Source organism: Panthera pardus, unplaced genomic scaffold (genome assembly GCF_024362965.1).
Source record: "Panthera pardus isolate Hobbes unplaced genomic scaffold, ASM2436296v1 HiC_scaffold_12, whole genome shotgun sequence".
Taxonomy (NCBI): domain Eukaryota; kingdom Metazoa; phylum Chordata; class Mammalia; order Carnivora; family Felidae; genus Panthera; species Panthera pardus.
In genome coordinates, this window is record NW_026526677.1 from 1,748,911 (window position 1) to 1,762,642 (window position 13,732).

General features: G+C 65.8%; 1 long non-coding RNA gene across 2 annotated transcripts; it reads right to left on the bottom strand.

The window, feature by feature from the left end:
* Positions 1-5,287: 5,287 nt before the first annotated feature.
* Positions 5,288-7,900, bottom strand: LOC128776127 (uncharacterized). Of its 2 annotated transcripts, none has more exons than XR_008421065.1 (5): positions 6,565-7,900; positions 6,343-6,463; positions 6,143-6,262; positions 5,937-6,066; positions 5,288-5,857 (listed from the first exon to the last, which is right to left on the bottom strand). It is a non-coding gene; the product is annotated as an uncharacterized LOC128776127 (long non-coding RNA). The 2 variants fall into 2 exon arrangements; XR_008421066.1 differs by having other exon boundaries at positions 6,343-6,467.
* Positions 7,901-13,732: the final 5,832 nt, after the last annotated feature.

Consider the following 13,732-nt stretch of genomic DNA (forward strand, 5'->3'; position numbering starts at 1 on the left):
CCTGAGGGCTGCCAGGCCCCTCGGAGGGTCTCCATTCCCCCCTGGGGACACCCCCTGCCCCCAGACACTCCTGCCGGGCTTCCTTTGCTGTTCTAGGCTGACACATCCCCCAACTGGGCCCCAGAAACCTCTTGGAAAGAGGCAGTGACCTCAGGGTGGCAACAGGCCCCGTGGCGGTGTGGCAGCAGGGGTGTGGAGGGGAGCCCACGCTGTTTATCCCGAAGCCCTGCCCTGGCCTCGTCTGGGACCTCCCACCGCCCTCCTGGAGATGGAGGTTTGTGGGGGTCTGCTCCGGGAGCAGGACACAGGAGACCTGGCAAGGGCGGCCCTGCTCCAGGGGGCTCTTCCCGTCCTGCCCCGCGGTCCCGGGATGGCAGTCAGCCCGAGCTTAGGGGCAGTACGGGGAGCCCCTCTGCCTTTGCCGAGGTCTTGGGGGCTGGCCCCACTAGCGGCCCCTCCACAGCGCTCAGCCTGAGAGGCTCCACAGAGGCTGTGCTGTGCCCCTCAAAGCCACACGCCTGCACCCCAGGGCCTCCAGACCTCTCCCGGAGGGACCAGGAGGTGGAGGCCAGGCCCATGGCCCCCCACGCTTTCTGGGGGGGACGCGGAGACTCCAGGGCGGGTGGAGGAGCAAACCGTGCCAGGACGCTGTGGCCCGACCTCCCCCCCCCCCCCAGACCCCAGAACAGTGGGCCAGTGTGTGGGCCGGGGGTGGGGCGCAGGGCGGAGGCCCAGCAGGTCGGTCCTGCTCCATAAACCCCAAAGGCCGGACGCTGTTGACACAGGGGTGATGTCACTGCCGACCAATGGGGAGCCCCTGGTGGGGGGGGGGCCCTGTGTGTGCTGCTCTGCGTGCCGTGGGCCCCGCCACGCACGGGGCGTGATCTGAAAGCCACCTGAATAAACCCAAGGGGCCCCTGCCTTCCCCCTGGGCCCCTACTGCACGTCCCACCCAAACCACTGCCTGCACGTGAAAGGCAGGGACAGGGAGAGGAGGGCAGGGGTGGAAGGAGGCCTCGTGCCTGGGCTGTGCTCTCCCCCCGGACATGTGGCCCCCAAAGTCCCGCCCCCCCCCCCCTTTACTCCAGAGCCATGCCTTCCTCCTCCGCGGCCCCTAGCGGCCATGGTTCCCCAAGGCCAGGCCCTGGGCCAGCTCCTGGGAGCATCGGAGCTGCGGCCCTGCCCTGTGCACAGATCCCCGGGGCCCGGGCTGGTCCCCGTGCCCCCGCGTCAGGGCTCCGTCAGTGCAGAAGGCGGTCTGTCCTTATCTCTCCCATCCCTGACTTCAGAAAGTCCCTGCCTTCCTCCTCCCCGCCCCCTGGGCTGCAGACCAGACCCACGGGCTCCAGACACTGCTGCCCACCTGTCACCCCCACCCTCAAAGCCCCTGGGAGCCTGTCTTCCCACCCGGCTCAAGGCAAATGCCCCGTCCCCCTTATTCCCCCATCCCCCGGGCCCTCCCCATCTCCCCGTGGGGCGCCTGCCCCTCGGCCTCTCCCGCTGAGACTCCCACCCCAGTGGATGGGTCTCTGCAGAGCGTGGGCCACCTGAGGGTCTGCACGTGCCCCCCAGCCCTTCTCAGCTGCCTCCCGGCCCCGCAGGACGGGCACCCGACGGGCCTTGGCACGAGCTGGCGTGTGCGAGCTCTGGCCAGGGGCAGGGACGAGGGGCCCCCCCGCGCCTGGCGCCCATGTTTGTTTACTGGTCCGGCCCCAGGCCCGCGCCGCCCCCCAAGGACCCGGCTGCCCGCCTGTGTCCGGCCAGGTGTTCGGTGAGGGAGCACGGGCTCCCGGAGGACAAGGAGCTCGCTGTCTGCTTTATGCTAGCACAGTGCTGACAAGGAACAGAATATCCACAGTGACCGCTTCCAGGAAATGGCTCCGGGGCGGCGGGGGCCGCCGAGGAGCAGGCCCCTTCCCAGCAGGCCGGCCTGCATGCAGGTGGACTTCCAGGAAGGGGCCCCCGCTCGTTCCCCTCACCCCTGGAAAGGGGCCAACGGCGTCACCAGGTGCAGAGAAGGGAGGGAAGGAGCAAGCGAGGGAGAGGAGGAGAGGCGGGGACGGCGCTGGCCGTGTGGAGACCGAAGCCTCGGGGGAGGCCGGACGGGCCGTGCTCCTTCCAGAACCTTCCACCCCAACCTTGCAGGTCTCAGGTACACGCCCGCACGCGCACACACACACACACACACACCCTGAAAACAGGAGGGGGTAGAGAGCAGGCAGGAGGACACCGCTCCAGTCGGGGTCTCTGCGATGACCGGTGTCTGAGGAGGCCCCTGGCCCCTTTGTCGGCCAGGCCGCGTGGGGTCTCCTGCCGGGGCCGAAGCCCCCTGCCCCTGTGCTTAGACACCACCCAGCCCTGGGGACAGGGAAAACACTTGTCTTCCCTGGAGCCTGGGGTGAGGGCAAGGGAGCAGCCTCCACGGGGCCCAACTCTGTGTGTGGGGTTTTTTTTTTTTTGACTTCCCAGGGTGTATTGTAGTGAGACCCCAAGTGTCGTGTTAGGCCTGTTCAAGGGAGTTCATTTCCTTTGTATTGTTGGAATTTTTTCTGTCCCCATTCAGTGGTCTAACAAGTGTCCTGACTCCACCCCGCCCCCCAGCTGTCCGTAATCCCCGCCTGAAAGTGGGCTCTTGGGTCATTAAATCCAGGCCGAGACGCAAACTCACACAAAGGCACAGGACACACACAGCCGGGCTCAGATGTCCACCCTCCAGGGACGCTGGCCCCCACACGGGGCTAGGCCACACAGAGGCCGGCAGACCCCACAGAGCGCCCCAAGTAGGACAGGCCTACCTTCAGCGCCCCACGCAGGGGCTCTCGTTCACGGCCCAGGACAGGGAGGCGTTTCGGGCTGCCTACCCCGAGAGCTCACAGCTTGACGCCGGACTGGGTGCACGCAGGGCCACACGGGACACGAGAGACGTAGACACACAGACCCACACGCGTGGACACGGGGACGTGGTACGCAGGGACATGTGGGGACACACTCTTGTTAAGTCCCATCTCCCCCAGGCCGGATGATTCGCTAGCCTAGACCCCTCCACAGAGGGCAGCTGGGGGAGGGTCCAGGGTAAAGACCCCCGGCTGCTTTGAGCTGGGTGCCCGGCGGGGGTGGGGACCGGCCCGAGAGACGGGCCTCAGTCTTCCCGGAGACCCCTCCCGGAACTCTGCAGCCGGCTGGCCCCCACCCCCACCGCCCCCCACCCTGAGCCGGGCTTGGGAGTGAAATTCAAGCCCCTGTTTGCTGCGAGACACTTAACTCACTTAACTCGGGGCGCGGGGGCATTTTGAAAGCGCCTCTGGGTGGTGGGGGGCGCCAGGAGCCTGTCTGACAGCCTCTGTGAGCCCCTTCTCTAAAAAGCAGGAAATCGGGTTGGGCCGAAGGTAAACACATTCCAACCTGGCCGTCCCTGTTCCCTGGAGGGGCTCTGTCAGGGCGGGGGAGGCCACCTCTGTTTTCCCAGTCCCTGGGCGAGGCTGGGGCTCATGACCTGTTTGCAGAGCCTTGGCCTGTGGCTTCTGCCCCAGCGGCCTCCGTCCAGTCCTCGGGGGACCGGCTGCCCCTCACCTTTCCCGTGCTTGCCGACCCCCGGCCCTCCCCGCGCTCAGGTCTCCTCCCGGTTGCTCGGCCCTGGGGTCGCCCCTGCCCCGTGGGTTCAGAGGGCACAGGGGCACGGGCACACCGCGGGGCAGGCCTGGGGGGACAGAGTCAGGTCTGTGCACTAGGGGCCCCCAGAAGGGTGTGGAAAGGGGCCACCCCACCCTCCCGCATTCCGGACCAGATGCTCTCCATTTCCCAAGCAGGCCTCAGGGTGAGAGTGTGGCTGTGACTCACCGCCCCGAGTGACAGGCTGAGGCCACCGGCCCCACCAACTTGGGGGACCAGAGGATTGCCTACCCTTTGCTGGGACCCACGATCCCTGTGTTCTCCAGAGCACCCCTGCCCTCTCCCATCTCCAGGGCCCCTCCGGCCAGCACCCCAGGAAGCTGGCCCCGGTTCTCGAAGCACTAGCTGAGAAACACGCTGATAATAAAGGCCAGTTTTAGACCTAACCCTTGACACCTAAGATTCCTTCATCTCACCGGCCCGGGGGCCTGAGACAGACGGTCTGTCGCTGCCGCTGCCCGCGGCCCTGGGGAATGACAGGGGACACCCAAGGGGCCCCGTGTGAGGCCCTAGGTCACCCTTGCTCCCTGGCGACCACCTGCCTGGGAGTCCCAAGGGCCCGGCTCTTCGTCCCCAGTACTGGTGTGGTGGGAGGGGCGGGGGCCCCAGAGGGGGACACACACACGTGAGGACAATGGGGAAGCTGCGAGGTGAGCCCGTGGGGAAGGGCCCAGGCGCCCGGGCGGGGTTCTGGGGCTTCTGGCCTCTGGTCTGCCAGCTGGAGAGGGCAGGGGGAAGGGGCCGAGGACCCCAGCCTCATTTCCCACAGCTGCGCCCCCATGCTCCCAGCATCTGCAGAGGGGTATCAGCCCGGGGGTCCCCGACCCAGTGGCTGTCTTGGGCAGGGACGCCAGCCACAAGCTCATGGGGGCTGCACTTGCAAATAGGGCACAGATCCATGGATCCCGGTGGGACACGTCCCCAGTCTCGTCCCTCACCTGTCACCTCCCCTCTGCCTCTCCCCCTTTCGGCTGCCTCAGCTCCCCCGCCCTCCCTCCCTGGGGCAGCTGCCTGGCCCCAGTTCTGCCCTCCCACGTGTCAGGCCTGCTCTCCTCGGATGGTTGGGGGGAGAGGGGCCCAGGGAGGCCCAGGGGTGTCGTCCCTCAGGCAGTTTGTGTGGCGGGACAGGGGCTTAGGGAGATTCTGTGCCGTCCTGTCCCTCGTGCTGAGGGCTCCCTTGCCCCCCCACCTCTCCCCTCTGGGCCCCACCCCACGTCTCCATTCCCTGTCACCCCATCCCACAGGCCCCTCCCTGTGTCCTATGCCCTTCCCTGCCCTCCCTCCTCATCCACCCCCCCCCCATTCCTCCTGGGCCATAACTGCTTCCTGGCCGTGTGCCTCCCTTATGCCCCCCCTTCTGTGTGCCTCACCCCATCCCTGTGTCCCTTCCTGCCCTGTGATGCCCCCCCCCCCGTCCCGGTGGCCCCTCCTGCCCTGTGACACCCCCCTCCCTGTGCCCCTGCTCATGTGTGACCTTCCCATTCCTTGTGCCCCCCTCCATGGCTTTTTCATGCCCCCCATCCTGTGCCCCACCCTCTCCGTGCCCACCTCCCCCAGCCGGAGCCACCCCCACCCCCACCCAGGCAAACAGCTCGGATTCCAGAGTCCCTGAGACAAATTGCTGTAACTGAGTTTATTGATGAGTCCAGGGCTTCTGGTGAAACCCTGGCGGGGAGGGGCACAGAGCGAGCTGCTCTGCAAAGGAATGCTTCAAGGTTTGCTCGGTGTTTGGAGCTCCCAGACTAGGCAAGGGGAGGGTGGGGCCCCACACACTCGGCCGCACCCAGGCACCCCCAGGCAGAGATGGACGGCAGGTGGGCGCTGGGCACGGTGCGGGCATTCAGCAGCTTGCTTGCACACGCGCTCGGGGACTCGAGGCCAGACCCAGAACTCCAAACCAGTGCAAACGACTTAGTGCAAATTGAATTCGGGAGGGACGGGGAAACGGAGTCACGGTGGCTTTGAGTCCCGAGCAAAGGGGAAAGGAAAGAAAGGAAATGAAAGCACAGAGGAAAGGAAGAAGAGAAGGAGGGTGAGGGGCGTGGGGGCGTGGAGGCTGGTTGGTGGTCGCCTGTCCACGGCAGGGTGGCCACGGAGATGGAGGCGCCAGGCGGGGTGGCGGCCGCCGCGGGTGCTGCTCGCTTCCGACGGTCTCGCTGTCGGGCTGGTCTCGTTCCTGTAGCTTGACCTGCAGAGAGCGACAGGACGTGTGAGCGGGGACCGGGCAGGGCGGCCCCGGAAGCTTCCGGAAGGGTGCCCGCACTCACCTTCCAGAGCCGATTCCTGAGTCAAGGAGTGTAGTGGTTCCAGAATGCAGCATATTCTTGAGTCAGAGCTAGAGGGGACTTGAAGAAGTCCCAGTTCCAAGGCCCAGGCGTGAGCTGGGTAGCACCATTTCTGCGGGGCAGGACACGGTGAGTTCCCTGCTCCTTGGCCCGTGCCCGCTGCCCGCGGCTGGCCGGGGACTCCTCACCTTGTCGTTTTGAGGGTTCTAGGGGTCCAGAGAGCAGCAGTCATGTGTCGGCTCCTTCAGGAGCGCAGAGGAACGAGCCCTTGGGTGTTCCGGGTCCCCGCGGCGCCAGCCTAGAATGGTCTAGGGAAGCAAGAGCGCTCAGGGGGGACGCCCTGCGGGTGGGTCGGCCTGCGGGGGCCAAGCCTCACAGCCGCGCTCACCAGGAAGGCCGGACGGCGTCACATCTGTCCTCGCCGTCACACCGGACCATGTCATGCCTCTCTGAGCGCAGCCTCGCGCCCGGCCTTCGGAGGCTAGCAGCACATCACCCGATCTGGAGACCTGGCTGTGGGCGAGGGGAGGGGGTGCCAGCTGAGCCGCGGGCAGAGGCGGCGGGCGGGCGGGGGGACGGTGGGGTGTCGGGCACGCCAGCGGGCACTCACCCTCGTCTCCAGTCCCGAGTCCAGAGGCACCGATCCCTGCTCCGTCGTCGCCCGCAGAGGCCCACCTTGGCCACGGGCTCTGGAGGCCAGTGCCCCGGCGGACTCGCCGCCAGGCTCCCGCCCTTCACCCCTGCCTGCGCCCCGGCCCCCCACCAGAGTTCTCATTCACTCCACCCCACCCGCCTCGCCTAGTCGGGTCTCGCCAGTGCCCTTGACTCCCCTGGTGCTGTCCTGTCTGTCATGCCAGACCCAGGGGCTGAGCGGTGAAGGCATACAGTGTCACCAAGTACGCTGTGGGCCCTCTCCGCGCCAGACCCTGGGCCGCAGTGCCACGTGGGAACGGCGCGTCCGCAGGCTGGGCCCGCAGCAGCCTCCTCGCTGCAGAAATCTCTCCGGAGCCGGTACCTGCGGCCGCCGCTCCCTCCGGTGACGTCCTGTTGCGGGACACCCCGCGCACTGCTCCTTCTTTCCCGCTCCCCAGCCCTCGAAGCTCTGGCCTGGCCAGAGCCGCTCCTGTACCTGCTACTAAATGAATTTCAGTGGGTGAGATGTGGTGGCGGCTGGGGACCCCTGCTGCGTCCTGAGTCCCCACCTCATCCTGTCCGACCCGGGCCTGGTGCCCCCCCCGACCCCGCACGTGCTGGATCCCCACAGCCACCTGTCACCTCTCCTGCCGGCAGCCCTGCCTCATCTCCTGCCTGCTCTCTCGAAATGCTCTTTCTACCTGGGAAGGGCACGCGGCCCCCCCAGCCCGCACGGTCTCAGCTCCCCCCGAGACAATGTCACCTGTGCTGACCGCTCTCCTTCGTCCTGCCGCTCTGCCGGGAGGTCAGCCGCTTCTCCTCGCTGGCCCTTGCTCCCCGAAGCCCCCTTCTTGCAGAAGGCCAGCAGAGCAAGGCCCAGGGAGGGGAGGGGACTCACCTGGCCGACAGACCGCTGTCCTCACTTACCCACGGCTGCCAGCTATACAGCCCCACTGCCCCGGGTCCCGGGCGAATCTCTCTCCAGCTCCCCTCGTCCACCAGCCGCCACGTCCTGAAACCAAAACTGACCGGGATGAATGTCTGGCTCCCCCCTCTTTCCTCTACACCCCCAGCTTGGGCCCATCCCATGCCGATGTCACCCGTACTCCAAGACACCTGGGACCCCACGCCACACTCCCGCCAGGTGCCCTCCAGCCCTGCCCAAGCCAGCCCCCCAACCTTCTGCCGCTCCTGCCAGACCCCAGATTTCCAAGGTGATCCTTGGCCCACTCAAGCCTCCCTGTACCCCGTCCCCATCTTCCCCTGGTTGCCCCCAGTACCCCACGCTTCCCTGGTTACCCCTCGGCTCCCCCGCTTCCCCAGTTTCCCCCGAACCCCCCCATCCCACCCCACCCACCACCCCCTCCCGCACCCTGCTCGCCGGCCCTAGCCCGGGCTTTTTCTAACTGGGGTGGCCCCGCCCCGAATTCCCGCCCCTGCCCCGCCAGCCAATGGGAGCAGCGACCGTGTTCGGGGCCGCCGCAAGGCCCGCCTCCGCCCCAGACCGGTCCAGCACACCCGTCCCGGAATTCTCCAAAGAGGGCATTCTCCGCACCCCTCTGTTGGCAGCGCCTACACAGGGACTGGCATTGTCCCCAAACGTCCCCCTCCCCTTGGGTCGGAGCACTCGGGTCCCCTCGGGGCAGACCAAGCACGCTGCTCCCGCCCAGCCACCGCTGGGCTCGCACTCTGCTCCCGACGGGGGCTCCGGCTGGGGGCTCGGGGAGGCTGGGGCAGGACTGAGTCACCCTCAGTCGCCACCATGGCTGAGACCGCACGCTCCCCCTGGGGTCCTGGGAGTCCACGGGGAGCAGTCACATGAGGCGTGTGTGTGTGTGTCGCGGGGGGGCGGGTGGGGGGGGGGACAGGGGCTCACCCCGGGGGTCTCAGTGGCCAGGGTGGGTGGCCGATTCCCAGCCCCAGTACCATCTGACACTGGGGGGATAGCGTCTCCCGCAAGGAAGGCTTCCCTTTGCGGTCGGGGTGCCCCGCGTTCCCGTCTTGTGGCTCACAGGCGCGCTCTGGTGACCAGCTGGGTAGCCTCCTAGTCCTGCCCCGGCACCCTGCGCACCACCGCCCGCCTGCGGCACTGCGGGTGCGGACCGAACAAAGACCTGAGAGCTTTAAGATCCCTCGACACCCTTGTCCGTCCTGTCCCTGGGGTGACCACTCTGGCCTTGCCGGGGGTACCGGGGCCCCGCGGCGCACCGGGTCCGCCCGCCAAGTCTACGGGGTTGGCGCCGGGGATGCAGCACACGTAGGCAAAGAAGCTGGAGTCCACGCACTTCAGGGCGGTCCTCTGGCAGAGCCGCCGTAAAGCGCTGGATGCTCGCCTCCAAACCTGACACCCGGGCCTTTGTCATGAGCGAACCCCCAGCTTTTCTGTGGGGGAGAAAGCCAGGCTTAGCCGTGGATGGACGCCCAAGTTAGGATGGGGCAGACCCCCACATTTCGCCACGAGCAGACCCCAGCCTCGGCAGCCTCCGGGCGGAGATGTGAGTCCTCACCGCCACCTCGCGGCCATTGCGGTATCCACACCCACAACCGACTCCGCGCCGTGCAGGGGTGCAGGGGTGCAGGGGCGAGCGATGGGACGGTGGGGCTTGGCTCAAGACAAGGCGAGAGGGCCCCGAAATCCTCCTGCACTCCGCGAGGCAGCCAGCCCCCAGGACCCCCTGCTGCCCGCGGCACCGGTGGGAAGGGTCTCTCTCTCTCTCTGAGATGGACTCCACGGCATCCCGGGTGAGGCGATCCCTCACGGCCCCCACGTATTCTCTCCCGTCTCCCCAGATTCAGCCACGCGGGTGGGGGTGACAGATGGAGTGGCTCAGCCGAGCACTCCGTCTTCCTGATGACCCTCGTGGACCGCCGCGGCATCAGGCCTGAGCGGACCCGGGACGCCCTGCGGGCGGACCCCAGCCTCGCTGCGGGCAGTGATATGTGAGTCTGTGCCGCCACCCTCGCGGTCACTGCTGTTTCCATGCCCCCACGGGCTCAGGGCCACCCAGAGAGTGCACCCAGCCTGGAGGTCGGCACCCCGTGCGAGGAGGGATCCCCAAATCCCCCTGCGTTCGGGCCCCAGGATCCCGTGCCGCCTCGGGTCTAGGGTGGTACATTTCCCTCTAGAGTTTGGGCTTCCCGTCAAGTCCTTGTCACCCGAGGGCAGGGACCCTTTGATTCCCAAGTATCCCCTCTTTGCTGATACGGGACCAGGTCCTAGGGTGCGGTTCGGATTCCGCTCTCAGCAGCACGTGGGCTCTAGGACAGACCAAGTGCGCTCTGGTCGGGACACGCGCCTCCCCGCACCCGCCGCGATCCCAGGGCGCATTTGTGGGGACCTGCACCCTGGCCCCAGAGCGCGGTCGCCACGTCAGTATCCCCACCTTTTAACGACCCCCTCCGGGACACTGGGGTGTCTGCCGCACCCCACTTTGGTGGCTGTGCTCGGGAGACTGGTAGGACCTCCCGAAGCAGGACCTTCCGCAGGAGGACCTCCCCAGCGGGTGGGAGGCAGCCTCGAGCCCAGATCATTAGCATCTGAACACCGGAATTGAATGGATGTTAATGCCTGGTTGCCTGGGGTCTGACGGACTGGGAGAGTTTCCTCGGAAGCCAGCTCAATTAAAAAGCCAGGGGGTGGGGGGCTGTCTTTGGTGGCGTCGGTGTGCGGGGTCCGGTGCGCCAAAGGTGGCGGCAGGTGCTGTCGCCACCGTGTCTGGGAGATGTGATGTGAGTCCCACTCCACGGCACTGGTGGCTTCGAGGGGACCCGTGGCTAGGGGACCGCGGACGTGGCCTGACCTGGGGTAGCCCAGACAAGCACCCCATCTCCCTGATGACCCTCATGGACCCCTGCGGAATCCAGCCTGGGCGGACCCGGGACATATCGCGGGTGGACCACAGCCTCTGCCGCGACTGCTGTAATGTGCGCGTTGGTGCCGCCACCTCGCGGTCACCGCTGACTCCAACACCCACAAGCGGGCTGGGCACCGTTCAGGGCATGCGATCAGCTTGGGGGTGGCACCCGATGCAAGGGGGAGAACCCTAAAATCCACCTGTTCCTGGCAAGGCAGCCCCCAGGGCCCCGTGTTGCCGGAGGCACCTGGAGGAAGGGTCACCTTCTGAAGCCGACACCGCGGCATCCCAGGCATGGGGATCCCTCACTGCCCCCAAGTACTCCTTCTTGTCGCCCCAATTTCTTTTCGGCCTTGGGCAACTCAGATGATGTGGCCGGGCGTGGCTCAGACATGTGCCCGTCTCCTTGATGACCCCCGTGGACCACTGCGGACCCGGGACCCGGGACGTGGCGAGGGCGGACCCCAGCCTCAGGCGCCTCGGGCGGTGAAGTGTGAGTCAGCACTGCCACCTCGCGGCCGCTTCTGTCACCCACAACCAACTCAACACCCATCGGCATGTGATGGGGCTACAGGGGTCAGCCCAAGACCCAGGAGGAAGACCCAGAAATCCTGTGTTCAGCAAGGCAGCCCCCAGGACCTCTGCGTGTCTGGAGGCTCCCAGAGAGGCGTTACCCTTCTGGCCTGGGCTCCTATCCCTGGACTTCCGTCTCCTGGGCTCCCAGCCATGTCCTCCCCAAGGGCAGGGGCCCTGTGCCTCCAAGCATTTGCTGTCACCTTCCCTTTGGCCCAGGTGACTCGGGAACCGGGTCCCAGCAGCACATGGGCTCTCGGACAGACCCAGGGTCCTGCCGTCGTGACCGCTCCTCTGGCCACTTGCCATGGTTCCAGGGTCTGGAGGCCCTTCAGGTACCGACTGCGCTTTCTTGGGGTCTATAGGCACCTCTTTTGTTCACTGGCTCCCCAGGGAGGACTTGGAGCTTTGCTGATGACCTCAGGCCATTTGCATGCCAATGGTGCATTTGCAAATCAATAGAATGTTGGGAGGGAAGCCTGACACCAGCCTCTGGTCTCACCAGCCAGAGAGGATCTCCTAGTGGAGGAACCACCAGGATTCATTCAGTTTTGTGGGCTGAGCTTTGGGGACCCTGGGGCCAATCTGATCCCTGCTGGCCAGAGTGACAACGGGTCGCTGGGTGCTGTGACCCACGCATGGAACAGGACCGGGACGGCCTGGAGTCCCCTCTCAGGTGCCCAGAGTCCGCAGACGTGGCTGGGCCAGGAGGCAGATTGCCGCGGACAGACCTCGTCCCACCCCCGACCCCCTTGCCCCCCGCACTGTGGGCATCTCCACCCTCCTAGGCTTGACCGGTAGGTACCTCATGGCTGCCTCTGTCTGCTTCACCGCTGCCTCCCTGGGAGCAAGATGGAGAGCCCCAGGGATCCTCCTGCACAGAGCAAGTTCACCTTCCAGGCCCGTGCTCACTGGAGCCCATGCGGGAAGTGCTAGCTGGTGACATTGGGGGCCTAGAGGCTTAGGGGTGGGTTATGAGCCAGTGATTGGATGGGGTGTTGGATGCGGGGGTCTGGGGGCGAGCAGAGCTCACAGGGGACACATTTGACGAGGCTTGGCAGGTACAGGGCTGGCAATGTGGCTCATGTTGCAGACTTCCTGATAAGCTGGGAATGGCTCCGGGGGCTCTGGGTGAGGGGCTTAGGGTTGCATTTAGGCTCAGTAGGAAATAAGGCCATGATCCCGCAGGGTACCCTGGGCCACGGAAGGGTCGGAGATGTGCCACCCTGCCCGGAAGGAAACACGTAGAAAGCCCTGCCCCGGGGCTGGCATAAGTCAGGGTAACAGCTTAAGGAGCATCACCCGAGCCAGGAGGGGAGGTGAAAGCGTGTGTCCTCCAGGAGAGGCAGGTGTGGCACAGTGTGTGTGCAGAGGAATGGCAGTTGCAAGAGGGGGCCATGAACTCGCGTCATGTGCCGTGGGACGTCCGAGGCCGTGGCGCCTGGCACAGGCTGCAGGCCCGTGGAGGGTGCGGGACCCCGGGGGGCAGGGGCACAGCCTAAATCGCGCTCCTCTGCCCGCGCTCGGCCGCTCCCAGCGCCTGTGTCCCCCACTCCCACCCCAGGAGACCCTCGGACACTCTCGCCAAAGGACTAACGGACCCCCGGCGAGTGGGCTGGCAGGGTCCCCTGCATCTGTGGCTCCAGGGCCCCAAACCCAGCAGTCATTTCCGCCCACCTGGCTTCCCTCCGAGTTCCTTTCTTAGAAAAGCGTCTCCTCAGGCGCCCGGGTGGCTCAGTTGGCAGAACATGTGACTCTTGATCTTGAGGTTGTGAGTTCGAGCCCCACGTTGGGTGTAGAAATTACTTAGAAGGTAAAATATTAAAATATTTAAAATTAATATTAAATATTTTAAATTAATATTAAAATATTAAAATATTCTAGCCTCATCACCCTGACACTTACACTCCTTCACCTCCCAAATTCTGTCAGTAGCGAAGCAATCACTTTACCTCCATGAGCTGGGCCATCTTCTTACCCTCTCCCTCCATCCTGCCAACCCCAGGGCCACATCCATTAGCAGGACTCAGTGAGAGCCTATCCCTAGGAACCCTCCCACCTGGGTGCCAGCCTCCCTCCTGGGTACCAGCTTCCCATCTGGGTACCAGCTTCCCATCTGGGTGCCAGCCTCCCTCCTGGATACGAGCCTCCCTCCTGGGTACCAGCTTCCCATCTGGGTGCCAGCCTCCCTCCTGGGTGCCAGCCTCCCTCCTGGGTACTAGCTTCCCTCCTGGATGCGAGCTTCCCTCCTGGGTGCCAGCCTCCCTCCTGGGTACTAGCTTCCCTCCGGGGTGCCAGCCTCCCTCTTGGGTGCCAACATCCCTCCTGGGTACTAGCTTCCTTCCTGGATACAAGCTTCCCTCCTGGGTACCAGCTTCCCTCCTGGGTACTAGCTTCCCTCCTGGGTGCTAGCTTCCCTCCTGGGTACCAGCTTCCCTCCTGGATACGAGCTTCCCTCCTGGGTACTAGCTTCCCTCCTGGGTGCCAGCCTCCCTCTTGGGTGCCACCCTCCCACCTGGGTGCCAGCCTCCCTCCTGGGTACCAGCTTCCCATCTGGGTGCCAGCCTCCCTCCTGGGTACTAGCTTCCTTCCTGGATATGAGCTTCCCTCCTGGGTACTAGCCTCCCTCCTGGGTACCAGCTTCCCAACTGGGTGCTAGCCTCCATCCCAGGTACTAGCTTCCCTCCTGGGTGCCAACCTCCCTCCTGGGTGCCAGCC